The 16402-nt window shown below is 44.0% G+C and overlaps 1 long non-coding RNA gene across 1 annotated transcript in view; it reads right to left on the reverse strand.

Annotated features, from left to right (window-relative positions):
* Window positions 1-16402, reverse strand: part of LOC116792303 — a 179512-nt gene that overhangs the window by 28751 nt on the left and 134359 nt on the right. The gene's annotated exons all lie outside the window — the stretch shown is intronic.

A 16402-nucleotide genomic window follows, 5' to 3' on the forward strand; every position in this document is an offset into this window, starting at 1 on the left:
CTGAGCTGACTGTACCAATGCTTTAGCCCAATGCAAATTAAGAAAAATGTGTTGGCATGAGAGTATTTCAGGAGGGTAGGAGCCTGTATTTGTCACGGGCAGAGGACACAGGCAATCACTCACTGCAGCTCAGCAGAGCTGCAGAGACTCTCCAGGACTTTGCTTGGGAGCTCTAACAGCTCTATCAGTGGGATCCAGCAACCAGAGAGTGGGAGAATTCTTTCAAGAGACCGAGCAAAAGTCGTCACTGGTGCCTAATATCAGGCTTGGCAAAAGGCAGAGGAGAGAGGGGTGATGCTCTTCCCTGGAGCAGCTCCTCCCAGCAAAGCCCAGCCTGCTCCAGGGGGAGACCAGAGTGGCTGCACAGCTTGGGGGGGAAGGAGTCGACATCACACATGAAATAATCCCAGGCAGCCTGGTAATAACGGGCTAAAAATAACTGAGTAAGCACACGGCTTATAAAACTCCAAACTCCCTGCCAAGTCTTACCAGAGGAGGACACACACTCCTCCCCCTCCCCAGGCACCTAAATAGACATTGCAGAGGATTTCAAAAAAACACAAATGAATAGGTGACACATCATTTTCCATATAGAACAAGAAAGAAATAAATCCCTATGGATTTCCCTGGTTTTCTCCAAAGCAGCTGTTGCTGACCACTGAGAGGGAAAGGAAGTCTTACATGGCACTGCAATGATTTTGTTCCTATTCCACTGTGTCATTCATTTATTGCACCCAGGTCCTGACCCCAGCAGCAAAGGGTGGCCACTTTACTCTTACCCTGTTTTCTGCACAGACATTTATAAATGAGGGACACAGGCCCTTCTGCAGCTGTAGTTAGAGCTGGCTGGGTGACAACAAACTGGGCTCTTCAAAACATACATTTTAATGACTGCTGGGATTCTCCATGAGGATGGGAAAAGGCCAAAGGAGCCTTGGCACGGCAGGGAGGGGAAGGCAGAGGTTTGTGTCCCCAGCCTGAAGAGGAGCACACAGAGCTCCACAAAAACACTCCCCCTGCCAGGGAATGGATCCAGAACTGGGTCCTGCACTTGGGTCACAACTACCCCGTGTGCTACAGCCTGGGGGAAGAGAGGCTGGAAAACTGCTCAGGAAAAAGGCCCTGGTCTACATCTGGCTCGACAGACTCTGCTCTCCACCCACAACCTTCTTAAAAAATGATTGTGACCCGTACAATTTGACTCCTGACCCTCCCTTTATCTTCATCTTTTCCCTACAAATTTTAACCAAGCATTTTGGAGCAGCTGTGGCTGCAACAGTGATCCCAAAGCACAAATAGTCAACTCCATGAACTGGTAGAAGAGCTGACAAGTGCATGTCCCATGGGGGAAGAGAGTCTCATGCCATTATCCAGGTAGGGCAGGGGCAAAGCCAAAGCTTTTGTGTCAATCTTCAGCTTGGAAGTAAACTCCAAGTACCATTCAGGCAACACAGAATTAAAGAGAAAGCATTAAAAGAAAAAAAAAATAATTAAAAAAAAATAAAACACAAAAGAGAGCTTTGTTTTGGGGAAGAAGAAAGATCTTAAACCAAGAGACAGTTAGTTACTGTCCATTCCAGGAACATCTCAAACCTGCCCAGAGGCAGAACAAACAAACCCAATTCTTTGCTGGCATTTGGGACACTTTAATGCCACTTGCCCTGGGTACTTAATTTAATACAAAACAAATCACCCTCGAGCAACAAACAGAAAATTTGCTAGTAAACAAGACAGCTCTAATTATTTAACAGTGGAATCCAGAATAATTAAGCCATGGTATTCAGAGTTGCTAAAAGCTAATTATATAATCAAGTATCCAAAATATTTCAGCTATCTTTTGAAAACCAGAAAGAACAGGTTGTTTAATTTCAAGACCAGAGAGGAGCTACCATCCCCAAGGACAAGCCTTCAAGGTGATGCATCTTTGCCTTTCCCAGTGGCTGTCTGGGACTTGGACTCCTTCCCTGGAGGCATTGGTTGCCCATTTGAGCAGCTGGTCTCCCTCCAGGCATGTTGCTGGCAGTGCTGGCAGCTGGGGGGACTCTGCTCTCAGTTCCCTGCCCTCACTTCCTCTTTGGGATGCTGCCAGGTCTGTCTCACCACACCAGCAATTCACTGCTGGTGTGGAGTCCAGGCTCAGGCACAGAGGGCTCAGAATGCCCAAAGCTTTCCCTGCACAGGGCTTTAGGAGCCTCCAGGGGGTTTGGACTGGTGGAGTTGGGATGGAGGACTTGGCACCAGGAGGGACAGCATAGCCTTGGGGCAGACACCTGGGAGGAGGCTGGCGACTCATCTGCATGGCAGAGAGCCTGGAGACAGCACGTGCCATCAGGCAACCTTGGCAGCTCAAGGGAGAGAGCTGAAAACTGCCAGGAACCTGTCAGATGGCAGGAAAGATCGAGGCTGCCACGTGCAGCCCAGGACAAAGGAGCCATGTCCCCAGTGACACTCGGAATTGTGAAGCTGGAACCAAGGGCTGCTTTAGGAGACTGTGGTCCCTGAGTGTTTCATTGCCCTGCCACAGGAGCAATGATGGATGTCACGTGCTCTTGAGAAAAGGGCAGGCAGAGCATCCAGGGTGATGCTTTGCTCCCACATTGGAGCTGAGATCTACCTGCCCATCAGCTGGGTAGGGTGCCTGGCTCCCCAGGAGGACTCAGTTTCTCAAATAACACACCGCCCCTCCCCATCTCTGATTTCAATTTCTGCAGCCATTTCTAATGGCTGATCATCTAAAGACACTGGGTTTGTGTTAATGTCACTCCTGGGACATCCTGAGAGCAGCAGGGGTGCATGGCAGGGCTCCCAACCACAGTCACAGGGGGCAAAGCAGCTGCTAATGAGCACATCAGACTCCAGATCTCCCCCTCCTCCTGCATCCTGCTCATCAGCAGCCACCACAGCAGCTTTGCAGATGTTTGTAGGTATCTGGGCCTGGTGCCAAATCCACGTACTGACCTTTGAACAAGAGCTATACTGCCGTGACCACGCACAGAGCATCAGCCACTGCCGAAACCATCAGTCTCAGAAGTGATGATTCAGTCTCTGTTTCCCCTCAGACTTCATCATTACAAGGTCATCAAGCACAGCGTGGTTTAAAACACACATAAAGCAGCCACCAGAGTTCTTAGGAATATCAAGCAGCTTCACTATCTTTCTGCAACGCTTCAATCTGGCTGCTGATTAACTCCTGCTTTATATTTAAAATTCCACTTGCCAGAAGAATGTCTGAGGGGGTGGATGAAAGCTGAATGACACGACTGTAATTACAGCCAAATGGATGCTGCATGGGTATAACAGGATGGCTGCAGAAAGACCAGGGGGCAAAATTAAATACTTGAGAGAAGTATTTTATAAAAATGAATGAAACCCCCAAATTACGAGGATTTTAGCTAAAAGCTTTTCAAACGTCTTTAAATTTGCCTCCTGGCTTTAGACTACCTTGTTCAGGTTTTTGCCTATTAGGAGAGCTAGAAACATGCTCAAAAATAATACCGAGTTCCTCACCTGACCACAGGAGACAGAGAACATGGGCAGCAGGAAAATTTAAGGTATCACACGGTTCAAATTTACATTATGGAAGCTGGCAGCACAAGCCTATGGCATATTCCACAGGCTTCCCTGTCCAAAGGGAAGCCACCAAAGGTGATCCCCACCTCTCCTCTGTTTGCTCCCACCGGTATCCACACTTTGACCAAATCCACTCACTTTCTGCCCAATGCCCTCCCTTCTTCCCTCTCCTCTTTTTTAAACTCTTGCTTTAGATCACTGCATCCACTTTCTGCCAAACCTGCAGGCTTTTCATCTCCCCTTGCAGGAACACGTGCAAAGAAGAGCAGCCAAATTACTTTTTTGAATTTGAGACCTTTCTGAGCTGGTTTCAAACCGTCTCCATGACACACAGCACAGCAAAGCCTGCTGAAGGGACAGATCCTACGTGCCTATTGCTTCTCCCATTCATGCCCAGCATCCCTCTTCCATGCAGGATTGGGACCACACTGAACCAATGCATTTCAATGACATGGCCCTGCACCTCTTGGTGTGCTCAGGGACCTTCAGCCCTTCCCTTGGACCCTTCCTCAGAGCTCACTCCCTTTCTGCAGCTGCTTCCCCCTCTGAGCCCACAGAATTCCCAGCCCTGCTCTGTAAGGCTCTGTGCAGACCAGTAAGAGCAGTACAGCTGCCAGTTCCCTGCAGCCCAAGGGTTGGAGGCATCACTGCTCTGGGGCTGGTTGTTCCCAGCTGTGATATGTGCAGAGCTTATTCCAGCTTCCCACGTTCCTGCCGAAACCTCCCTTGTTCGAGCTGACTTCCTTATTATTTGAGTTGTTAATTTTACGGTTGTATTAAGTGACTCAATGGATGCCACTAAAGCACATGGTAGTGTGGTTGACTGAATGATTGATTTTACACAGTTGTCTTCTTCCTGCACTCCTAAGTACTTTTATTTGTGATTAACAAACCTCACCATTTCGCTATTCCACTTCACAGCTCCCTGGCTCTTTTTCAGCTTCTCGTTCCTACATGTTCTTTATGGGGTGAAGATCCTGCTTAGCCATCTCCAAATAAAAATTCTGAAGAAAAATTTAAAAAAAAAAAAGGAGCAGTCTGGAAGAGATCAGAGTGTACACACACTTTTAGAAGCTGGTAAAGAAAAAAAACCACAACCCACACAAACCTTGAGACATGACACCCCTAATTCTTTGTTTCATTTTTAGTAAGAAGGCAACTTGCTTTGGTAAATATTATAAAGTTGTAATTGCAGAGCACCAAATCCCAAGATATATTTATATATATATATATATATGTATATATATATGATTTAAAGTATCTCGCTAAAACTAAATGCAGTTAGAAGACAAGGTTCAAGAACAACCAAAAAAGTCACAGATTTTTGCTAACCTACTGCTGATATAAACAGAGGATCAAGGAAAGCAAAACACACGAGTAATTAGTAACTTTTTTTCAGAAACATATATCCAAAAGCTGTTCTCATTCCATAAGAATTTGACATTTTGGATTCTTTCTTGCTCAAGTGGGACAAAAATTCAGAATTTTAACGTAACTCAGCTGCAATGCTCCATTTAGGTTATTGCTGGGATTATTATTATTTTAATTCTCTTAATAAAAATAAAGGCAACTCAATATCTATTCCAGTTTTAAAGACAGTTACTTTGAGCCCAGAGAGGTATCTCAGAAAGACAAAGTCTGCCAAGTCCTGAGCCTGCAGCAAACAAGAAGATGCAGCGAGCTTTTGGCAAGATGAAAGTACAGAAGAGAAGCAGCACTTACTTTAAAAAAAGTCCTTAAAATTGAGGAGGCACAAGATGATATCCCATAAAGAAGTGAAAGAGTGGAGGGCTGTGTGATCACATGTTTGTTATACTGCTCACCCAAAAATAAAGCAATACTTTGAAAAAATTTGCCCCCAAGTCCTCCGAGCATTTAAGGGTAGAGCAAGCTGGTGCTCTTGAACTGAGACAAGTAAGACAGATCATATTGCTTTTTAATTATTTTAGGCTGAGGAACACAAAGGGAAAACATAAGTAGAGAGAAAAGCAGAGGACAGTGGATAGAGAAACATGGGTTTCCAAACTCTGCGTGTGCCCCCAGCCGTGAACATCTGCCTGAACACCCAACCCACCACTGAAACCTGCCTCTGCCCCCCACAGATTGAAAGGGTTTGGTCCTGAGAGGGGAGAGGGACACTGGCAAAGAGCACAGATCTCCTGACACGGGCTGGGTTGGCATTCCTGAGCAGATGATGTGGACAATGAACAAACCTCTGGATGCCCAGCCCGGCGCTGCCTCCTCAGGGTTGAGAGCCAGGAGCTACAACCCACAGCCAGTTAACTTGACTAACATCACTGTAATGCCAGAAACACCAAAATTCACAGCCACGAGGCTCCAGAGAGCACCAAGCCTCTCCCAAACCCAGAACAGCACCCCTCCCAGGGCTTGGATCCAGAAAGGAGCCAGGGTTTTGCAGCCCTGAGTTCCTGCCCAAGGGAACACAGAGGCTGTGTAGGGGCCAGCTGGGAACCAAAAACGTGACCTGCAGGAGCTGCCTGCTTGGCCAGGAGGAAGCACTGAGCAAGGAGGGAGGTTTAAAGGTTGGCTGTGAAGGGTACAGACCTCACTGCTCCATGTAGGACACGCAGGGCTGAGCCAACTCCTCATCCCAGAGCCAAGACCTTTTTTAAAGCAGGAGAAGGGGGAGGGAGATCAGCAGTGTGTTACAGCAGAGCTGCCTTCCTCTAATAGCTCAGCAATTTAGGCTCCATTCTCTCTGCTGCTGGACTCAAAATACCTCCTGTTTCCCAAAAGGCAGCCCTAGCTGCCAGCCTGCAGGCTGTGCTGAAGCTATTCTGCTTTGTACAGGATATCTGAAGATTTGTTGTGCTGTTCAGAGTGATTTCTTTTTTTTTTATCATCATCATCTGGCCCTTCTTCGGAGCATTCATCCAGGAAAAGGGACACATGGGGTCCCAACCCAAGCTCCAGTGATTATTTCACTACATCAAACTCTCATTAGATAAGGCAAAATCAACAAATATTCACCAGGGCATGCACTAGAGTGGAGGAAGGAAATCAAACTATTAATTCAAAGGGCAAGGGGAGCATTTCTGAGCAATGTATGAAGCCTCTATGGGAGAAAGCCAGCAGCAGTGATGAAGAAGAAGAAAGGGGAGGCAGGAGATGTGATAAAGTCTGAGATTAAAATAGGAAAGAGAAGAGTTTTGAAGAGAAAGGAAAAGGAGAATAAGGAATCTGAGAGTGATGGAGTGGAAAATGTGAGCAAGTAGAGATGAGGTGGGAAGGTCAGGAGGAGTGAAAAGCACCTCGGCAGCTCCACTGAGCAGGACAGGGAGGCTGATACTGGGAGTGCTCCTGAGAAGGGATCCCTCACCCAAACACAAGGGGAAGGGCAGGTTGAAGAGATATGGGCAGGAAAAGATCAGAATTTTTGAGAAATAGTCCCCTTTCCGTGGACAAACAAGGCATGGAAATGGAAAGGAGTCAAGTTACAAAGAGCAGATAAAGGAGAGTGATGTCCACGGACACAGCAGTGCTGGACACTGCAGCAGGATAGCGGGATGCTATTGCCTCCTCCCTCATCCAACAGCAAACCCAAAATGCACACTGTGTATCTTCTGACCCACAGAAAGAACTTCCTCAGCTCCAGAGAGGGTTTAGTGCTCATTATGTTAAGTCATGACAGTGTTAAGACAGCAAGAGACAGGCTGTACATGGGATTAGGTTCATCCAGTGTACCCAGGTTCTCACATCTCATAGACTGATGGTTTGAAGGCAAACTTGCTTTCCTTTAAACCTTTTAAACCTTTTTTCATCTAATCCTGTTCATACAGAATCCACTTTTATCTTCTGATTATACTCTTTACCTCATAAAGACTCTGCACAAGTACAGTCCTACTAGTAAGGCATAATATTAACAGCATGCACCACCTTGCCCAGTACTGAACTGCTCCATCACAGTAATTACTGACACAATAGCGCTTGATCTAGTTGAACAAAATCTATGTACATTCACCAGGAACAGAAGTCACAGCTGCTAAAAGTCAGATGCATAAAAGCAGCATTAGAAAGGAAAAAAATGCAGATTTGCAAAGGGAAAAAAAAAAAAATCTATTGTTGCTGATTTACCCATGTACCAATCTATTTTTGCCTCTAAACTGAAACAGGCTTTTGTTTGGTGACTGACAGATATTTGAGTCACATCAGAGGGGAGAGAATAATCCCCACCTGCTGTCATATTGTTCTCCAGCTGATTGTCCTCTTGATCTGTAGTGCTCACATCACAGCGGGGAGCACACAGAGACAGAGAGGAAAAGGGGGTTGGACAGGCAGGAGAGATGTGCTGGAGAGAACAGTCAAAAATGCACAGAATGGCCTAATCAGCAAAGAGAAAAATCAGGCTGTTTGCAGGAGGGGAAAAAAAAAAAAAAAAAAGGGAAAAAATGAAAAGAAGGAAATGTTATTGGGTGAGACACAATACCTGGAATCCCACGCTCAGGGATGCAGAGCAGGGAGCTGTGTGAGGCCAGGGCTGTGTCCCCCCTACAACCCACACACCCGGTTTTCTTTAGAAAAACATTCTCTACCAAAGCCTACAATATCTCTGTGGTATAAGACAACTCAAAAAAATCCTGTGCAATCCAGTGTTTCAGCCTGTCCCCACCAGCACAGCACGAGGCAATGCCTTCCCAGCACATTTCTGCAATACTACAATAATCAATCCCCCGTCCTTGCAAGTGCTGTAGCCTCAGCAGTTAGCAAAATGCAAACAAAAATCATTGCAATTGTATCACAACTGGCTTAATATATATTTAAAAAAATGGCTTATGTTCATTTTAACTCAATATTTTAATAGCAATTCCAACACAAATAGCTTTAGTAACCAGGCAAGCATGTTATTTCACAGCATTTTCAAAAGCTTATGAGCTGTGATTCCTTAGCAGGTCCCCTTTCACTGGCCTGCAGCCTCTTTTTGTAGAACCAAAATTACTTTGCTGTTATCTATTCTGGATGCCAAACCAGAATATATGGTTCACAGGCACCATCTGAAACAAAGCATTAAGCAAAAATTACACAGCATCAGCCTGTGACTGCACAGAAAGGCTAAATCAGAGCAGTTCTCACTCAAAATGAGCACTGTTTTTTTCTCTTTTTTTCCCCCAATTCTGTGTTTTTATATCATTACTTAGGCCAATACAGAAATATTCATACAATTGATAGCTGAAAGACATGTCCATGGGTTAGGAGAGGTCCTGGCTCAGCTCAGAGCAGGTGATGCTCAGGGCTCCCTGTGCATCCTGCCACTGTAGGATGGTGAAGGGACTCTCTGATGCCCATTTACATTTCCCCATAGCTGCTGTCCATTCTCAGCCCCCAGACCACAACCACCCTTCTGCCAGTCACATGACACAGCCCTAAAGTGGGAAAGCACCTGAGTGCTCATGAACCTCTTGGGAACCAAGGACCAACCTGTGGCCAAGCACCAAAACAAGAGTTTATCTGCTGCAGGGAGACACAGCTCCTACACTAAAGAGCTTTCCATTTAAATTTTCAGGATAAATCAAAGTGTGAAAAATGCCAAAAAAAAAAAAAGAATATTTAAGCCAGATTTTCCAAGCTCTTAATCCTGCAGTTTGGACAGTCCTGCTGTTCCCAGCACTGGGAGTTCACAGCTGCCCTGGCACTCCCGGGCGAGCACTGGAACCGCCTTCGAAGCAAGTGATGCCTTTGAGGTACCTTTTTACAGATCAGTTGTTTGTACAAGTGAATTGCTTTTTGGAGTGGCCACGATCCCTCTGGGATCCAGGTTGCTGATCCGCTCCCATGGAGTGAGTGCCAAGGCTGCACTGCAGCCCTGCTGCAGCCCAGGGCCCCACACCCCCACTGCTGTCACACCTAAAGTGTCAAAAAATGCTGAGTTACAAAAAAAAAAAAAAAAGAAATGTAACATTCATGTTCTCCAGGACACATTTGAAACCACTTTGACAAAAGTCCAGGATAATCATAATGTTTCATTCAGCCTGAGCTCTTTAATGGGGAAGGCTCATTAACATGTAGTCAAACTCAAGTTTCCTCACCTCACAGCACATCACAATCTTACGCTGCTCCCTTACCTGCTGCACAGCTTCTCATTAAGTATGACACAGATTTGTTACATTGCTGAGCTGGCTGTAAATTGAACTTGTCATAGTGAAGTGCATGTTTTCCAGTTCTTCATCTCTTTGGTTCCTGTTGCTATAGTGACCATCAGAAATCAGAGCAAAAAAGGCAAAGAGAAAGAAGATCCTTTCTCTGTTTAAATAGCACCTTCCATCCATAACACGGGCAGATTCTTTCATTTCAGCTTTACTTGTTAAGATAACTATTACAAAAGAGATGAGCTCCTCCAGATTGCAGGAACTCATCCAAATCTGCTGAAGCCAAAGACAGTATTTTCAGTGGCTTCAAGGAGCTCTAGATCACGTCTGTACTGCCTAAAAGATGAATTCAATACAGATTTGCAGCATTTTGCAGTTCATTTCAGCTTAAAACCCTCAGTATAGGTATATGCTGATGTCTTGCCTAGAACAGTGACTGAAGCTATGAGCAGAATGGGACATCCATCCAACCATCCATCAGCCTCGTGGATAAAGCCAATGCTGAATCTGCCTTGTTATCACATGCCCTTTTCATCTCCTGGATTTATGTACCACTTCTTTGCTTAAAAGACAGAATAAGTGCTCCTTGATAGTGGGTATTAGTGCTAAAAGACAAAAGTAAGCCACGCTTTAAATGACAGGTCTTAGGCACTGTCTGACTAGAGACGTGTGAATACCAAAATACACATCACAGCCCCAACACAGCACGTGCACATGACTGATGAACTCAGATTAAAACCAGAAGAGTGAGAGGCCAGATGTTTGGTGGAGGGATCTGCTGTTCCTGATGGAAATGGGGAAGGCACTAGGAACTACATACTGCTTTCACCAAGTTGTAAACTTGAAGTAGCCTAAACAAACTCAGTGCGCCAGTGAACTACAGGTGTGCAGCTCCTGAACAGGAGCAGATGAGCATTCAACAGTGGTAACTGCTTATGAGACATCATTCACTCAGCAATACCTTTATATAAACAGGCAAAATCCTTGGGATCATGTTTGAAAGTGGAACTTGAAAACCATATTGGCACCCAATTACCTGAGTAATTGGGCAACTCAGGTGCTCTCAGAAACTGCTTACACTGACTTGATGCCTGAAATGAGAGGTACCAGAGTTACCTTTTGGCTCATACATTCGCTCTGTGCTCCTGAAAACAAACCCACTTGTTACAACAGCAGCTCTTCCTTCTACCCCAAAGGCTCCTCCACTCTCTGCCCAGAACAAAACTGCATTTTGAAAAACATTTCTGAGTCATGTTGGAAATGCTCCATCTATATTAACATCTGGCTGTTTTAAAGTCCGTGTTTAAGTGCTTTGGGACACAAAATCATATACTCCAATTCCCTTGCTGATGAGCCCTCCACTCCCCCACATCCCGCCTACAATAAACACAAGCCATCAACATCACACCCTGCAATTTACCCCACCCCTGCTTCTTATGGAAATATTAAAAATGAAATGCCAAGCAGATGTTCAACAGACCTGTTATGATAAGAAAACAAATTAGAAATAGAAGTTATGCAACTAATGTCTTCTTAAGGGAGGAAATGTAAAGAGCTCGAAATTTGATGATTAGTAAAAATTCGGAAATTAAAAGTTGGAAGTTTTTAAAAAATACATCAGAATCAGAAGATTCTGCAGAGGAACACTCGATTTCTCATCTGACAGCAGGTGGCAGCAGGATTCCCACCACGAATTCCAGATTTGGAATAACATTCCCCATATCATATTTGAACACTCATTTATGCCCTAAGGTTGTGTGATAAGTGAGCTGACAGGAACAAAACGGGGCTCAATAATCTCCATTTCCACATCTGCAATCCACTTAGCTGCCAATGGAAGTTCATAACACAAGAGCTGAAAATATCTGGTGTTTAACATTTTAACATCACTTTTTTTTCCAGTAGAAGCCCAGAGTTTGCATTATACAGTCAAAACTCATTGTTGCTGCTACATCACAGACCTCAGTCCTGAGAAACACAGGCTGGAAATCTAGAGGGGAAATATTGCCATGAAGTATCACAAAAACATTGATAGGAATTTCTAGAAAATAGAACATTGATAGGAATTTCTAGAAAGCTTCATTCTGTAAATCTCCACCCAAAAATATTTCAGTTAGTCCAGGAAATCATTTGGAAAGGGGATGCACAGATAACTGAAATGCCTCTGATATGGCATCATGTGCTGGTCAGGCTGGCTCCCATAAAAGCATTATTGGATTTAGGACTGCTCAGGAAAAGCAGGAAAAAATTATTATTGATGATACAAAGTTATGAAACCTTTAAAGGAAGCCATATTTCCACTATTCTTACTTAATGCAGCATGATACTCATTGAGCAAGACAGGCAGAACTGGGGGAGCTGCTTATTAGTTTGTTACAATAACCTGAAATGCAGTTAAAGAAAAACAAGACCAAAATGTTTTAAAATATTGTGCAGATGGGTTTCTTTATTATTATTTTGGTTTTTTTTTTTTGTGGTTAGCTTGTTTCTGAAGCTTATCCTTCAAAGCTGCTTGAAGCAAGGAGGAATTTTAGTGCTAATGGGAGTGAATAGGACCAGCTGGATGGAGCAGGAGGAATTAAAGGACAACAAAGACAGAAAAAGAGGGTTGGCCAGGACTGTGGCAGAACTGACCAAAGCTGTTGGCTGAATGCAAAGGTTTTGAGAGACCCCAAATGATGACCCAAAGCCCACTGTGGCCAGGGGTAATTACAGGGTTTGAATTAAACCCACAAAAAAATAGCAAACCCGAGGAGCAGGGGGCCAGAGAGGACTGAAAATACGTGAAATTACTTAATCCTGTGAAGGATTTTTTTTTTCCCTAATTGTTTGTTTGTAGGTTTAAATAAAGAAAAATTCCACCAAGGTGAGAGGCGATTCTCTCCTCTGTCCCCCAGTTTGTAAAGGATGAGATACAAGCCATGAATATTACAGTGACTTAGTGATTCATTTACACAATTTTACGGCTCTGGACAAAACAGAGCCGCGTTCCAAGGCTGATGAAATATTGTTATCCACATAATTCATTTTGTGCAGCTTCAGCAAGGTATTTGGATTTGTGGCTGTTCCCATTTGAGGGTGAAATTGAATTGAAAATTCATGTGAGAGCCACGTGGGTGAGGCAAGACTGAATATCAGGGAAGTGTCAATTAAATTCCCCTTCCAGCTTGAAATAAAAGCCCCGTGCAAAGGCCTTGGAGAGAGTCCCCATTGCTGTATCAACTGAAGAAAACAGAAATAACTCAAGCCAGAGGTGAATACAAGCTTAGAGCAAGACACAATCATAAAATCTAAATCTATTTTATTAATAGTGTGAATGTTGATTGCTGTGCACAGTAATGGGAGGCAGCAGAGCAATTTATGGTTTTTCCTTTGATAACATGTATTTATTAAGGATGTTATTGATTAAAGGTAAATTAGCAACTCGCTGATTAACCCATCCCTCATCTTTCCATTTCTGTCACAGCAAACCCCATGTTGGTTGCTTGGTTCTCAGTTCTGACTCTGACTTTCAATATATCTGGATTTTTGTATTTTTTCAGAAGCTTTTCCTTTGTTTGTGCAAGCATCCAAGTCCACACACTCTTTCTGGAACATGCTATTCCATATACTCCTTACATAACTGTACCTTTGAGCAAACTGGAAGCTTGCTGGGAATAATTAGAAAACCCAAATGAATCCCTAGAGCTGTTCTGCATAAAAATGAGAATAAAACAGGCACATCAAATTGAAATTGTTCATCTATTCCAGAAGAGTTATTTCATCCCCATTTCAGCCCTACCTGTAGCAATATCGAGTAAGAAAGTACCTAGAGGAATGATTCAGAATAAAACTAAGATACAAATCTTGGAAATACCAGATTAAAGGAGGAAGACAATGTGTGGATCAGGTTTCTAGCAAAGTTTCAATACATGGGCTACAATAAAGGCTTGCTTTGCTCTCAGGGTTCACTCAGCCATAAAGGAGATCCCACAGTGGGATAGAGCTGGTGATGCCCCATCCCTGGAATTGTTCAAGGCCGGGTTGGAAGGGCTCTGAGTAACCTGGTCTGGTGGAAGGTGTCCCTGCCCATGGCAGGGGGTGAAACAAGATGATCTTTAAACCATCCAGGGATTCTATGAAACAACCATGACCATCTATCCCCTCACAACTATTTTGGAAGAAACAGAGGAAGGATGAAGCATGTCAGGGACTGGAGCCATCGTCTTCAGGATTATCTAAACTTTCACTCAGCAAAGCAGATCTGGAAGCCTAAAAATAGCTTAAAATCACATTCCCTCCCTCTGCAGTCCCTGAGCTCTTCTTCTGAGAGCCACACCTCTAGGTCAGAAATGGCATTTCTCACCAATTGACCTGGGAACTGCAGGACAGCTGGGCTGACATCCCACCTGGCAATAAAAATACTTCACAGTCAGCCACTCTTGTGTGAGATGCACAAATCTGAGGATAAGACCAGCAGGAGCCAGATGGATGAAAAATTATACTTAAAAAGCTGCAGAACAGGGCAACCAAAAACTCCCTGGCAGATTATTTTTATTGTTGGCTAATTCTGACTAATCAAAACAGAAGTACCAGAAACATGTCAGAATCCACATCTTGTTTAAAAACTGCAAAGAGCTGTTTACTGGTGCTGTAACACAACATTTCAACACATCTGAAACAGAACACTGCAATTTTCAAATCTGAAAATATATTCTCAAGATTTTTACGCTCAGGGGATAATACCAACTAAAAAGGCAACACTGGGAAAAACATTACAGGTTTGTGCACCTCCATTGGCCCGAAATAAAGCTAGAGCTTGAAGATAAATTATTTTTCAGGAGTCATTGCATGGAAAAACCATGCAATACTATAGCTTTTCCCATATTCTTGGAAGTCCAATTTCCATCCAGCACTTCTTGGGTACCGGTGGGAATGCAAATATACCAAGAAGTTGATGTAATGAAATAGAATACAATGTGTTGCTACAACTGTTTTTTAATGACCTGACTTGCATTAATGCCTTGAACAAGTAAAGCATTTTTTCATAGAATCACGGAATGATTTGGGTTGGAAGGGACCTTAAAGACCATCTAGTTCCAGGGATGCCACACAGGTTGCCCATCCAACCTGGCCTTGGGTGTAACCAACACTGGGCACTACTAAATCATTTGCATGCCTTCAAAGTATCTCCTGGCTGGAACATAAACTCAGTTTGCTTCAGGAACCCAACAAGCCATTTCCATACAGCCTTCACCACGCCACAAACACCACTGTGAAAGAAACCCTGCTGGAAATGTGACAGTGAAATCACAGACAGCCCTGGACAGGCTGCAGAAAACTCTGCTAAGAGTGCAGTCAGAACTGCACAATCGTTCACCTCGAGGGCGAGGCAAAGCCCTCCTGGGCAGGTGAGGTGTTCCTGGAGCCTCTCACCCTCCCCACTGTTCATTAACCCATGATCATGGGGATGCTGCTGAGAAAGGTGCCCCCCCACTGCAGGGCTCACCCTGTGCATCCCAGCTGGGTTTGTCAGGCAGAGGGAACTCAACACCAGCTCCTTAACCCTGACACTCGTCTCATTTGCTTCTCCTTTGTATTCAGCACAGCTCTGCTCTGCCCTCCCTCCTCCTGCAGAGGTGGAAGCAGCAGAGGCACGAGGGTTCAGCTCCCTCTTGTAGGACAAGTGGGGGACATTCAGGTTCCCTGACATTTGGCTCCTGGAATGAGGAAGATAAAGGATGAGTATTGACTGGTGCTAATAAATGCAATACACCAGCTGGAAAAGGATAAATAGGCTGGAGTTAAAGAGTGCATCTCACGAAGGAACAGAGTAACCTAAATGACATCAACCCAATATCAACACTTGATATAAGCATCAAATTTTTCCGCCTCAAAAAGGACTAAAATCCTTGCATTAAAGGCACTTACATAATTTGGAGCTACAACCACATCCCTACCTACTTTTATCTCAGACTTACTGGTTTGTTCACAGTAAGGAACTTTGTGCAAGAATTTCATTTTGTTGCCTCGACTTGACAATACACAACGGTTCCTCTCAGCCTCTCAACACACACAGAGTTAGATAATGTCTATCACATGCCCTGTTTTGCAGCTTCTTTTCCCTTATTTTATTACAAGCATCATGAATTCCAAACACTGAAGTGTTTTCCTCTTCAGATTAACTGTGTACCTGAGCGCTGCCTGCTCAGTTGTAAAATTCCAGCTTTTCAACCCCACAACCCTCAGTAATATAAATCCCATAACATCATTTTGAGGTAAGTTAATTACAGACTTGAATTTTAAATGCCTACTTCATGTTCTTATCTTTGGAGTCAATAACTCCTTGGGACTGCAAATCATCTTGTCATTTAGCCAGGCTGGTGGACAGAAACACCACAGAGTCCCTCTTTTCTGTAAACCTTTTGCCATTCACTAGCAGTGATTTAATACTTGAATATTTGTGTTAATTTGTACATTCTGACCTGCAGCAATGGAGATATTTGATCACTCCAGCAGTAGCTGCTTATGTAAAGAGTATTTTTTGCTCTGGTTTAACATATGCTAATAATGATATCTATGCTAGCAATTCCCCAAGAGTTCCTAAGAAAAAGTCAGATTCATCATCATCTTTTCCACAACTGGGACATGCAGGCATAGACACAGGTCTTTTTCAACAGTATTTACACTCAAACCAGGCCTCTAGGATCAGGAATGTATTTTTTAATTTTAATTCTCTCCACAAAGTA

This window comes from Chiroxiphia lanceolata, chromosome 11 (assembly GCF_009829145.1).
Source record: "Chiroxiphia lanceolata isolate bChiLan1 chromosome 11, bChiLan1.pri, whole genome shotgun sequence".
NCBI lineage: Eukaryota > Metazoa > Chordata > Aves > Passeriformes > Pipridae > Chiroxiphia > Chiroxiphia lanceolata.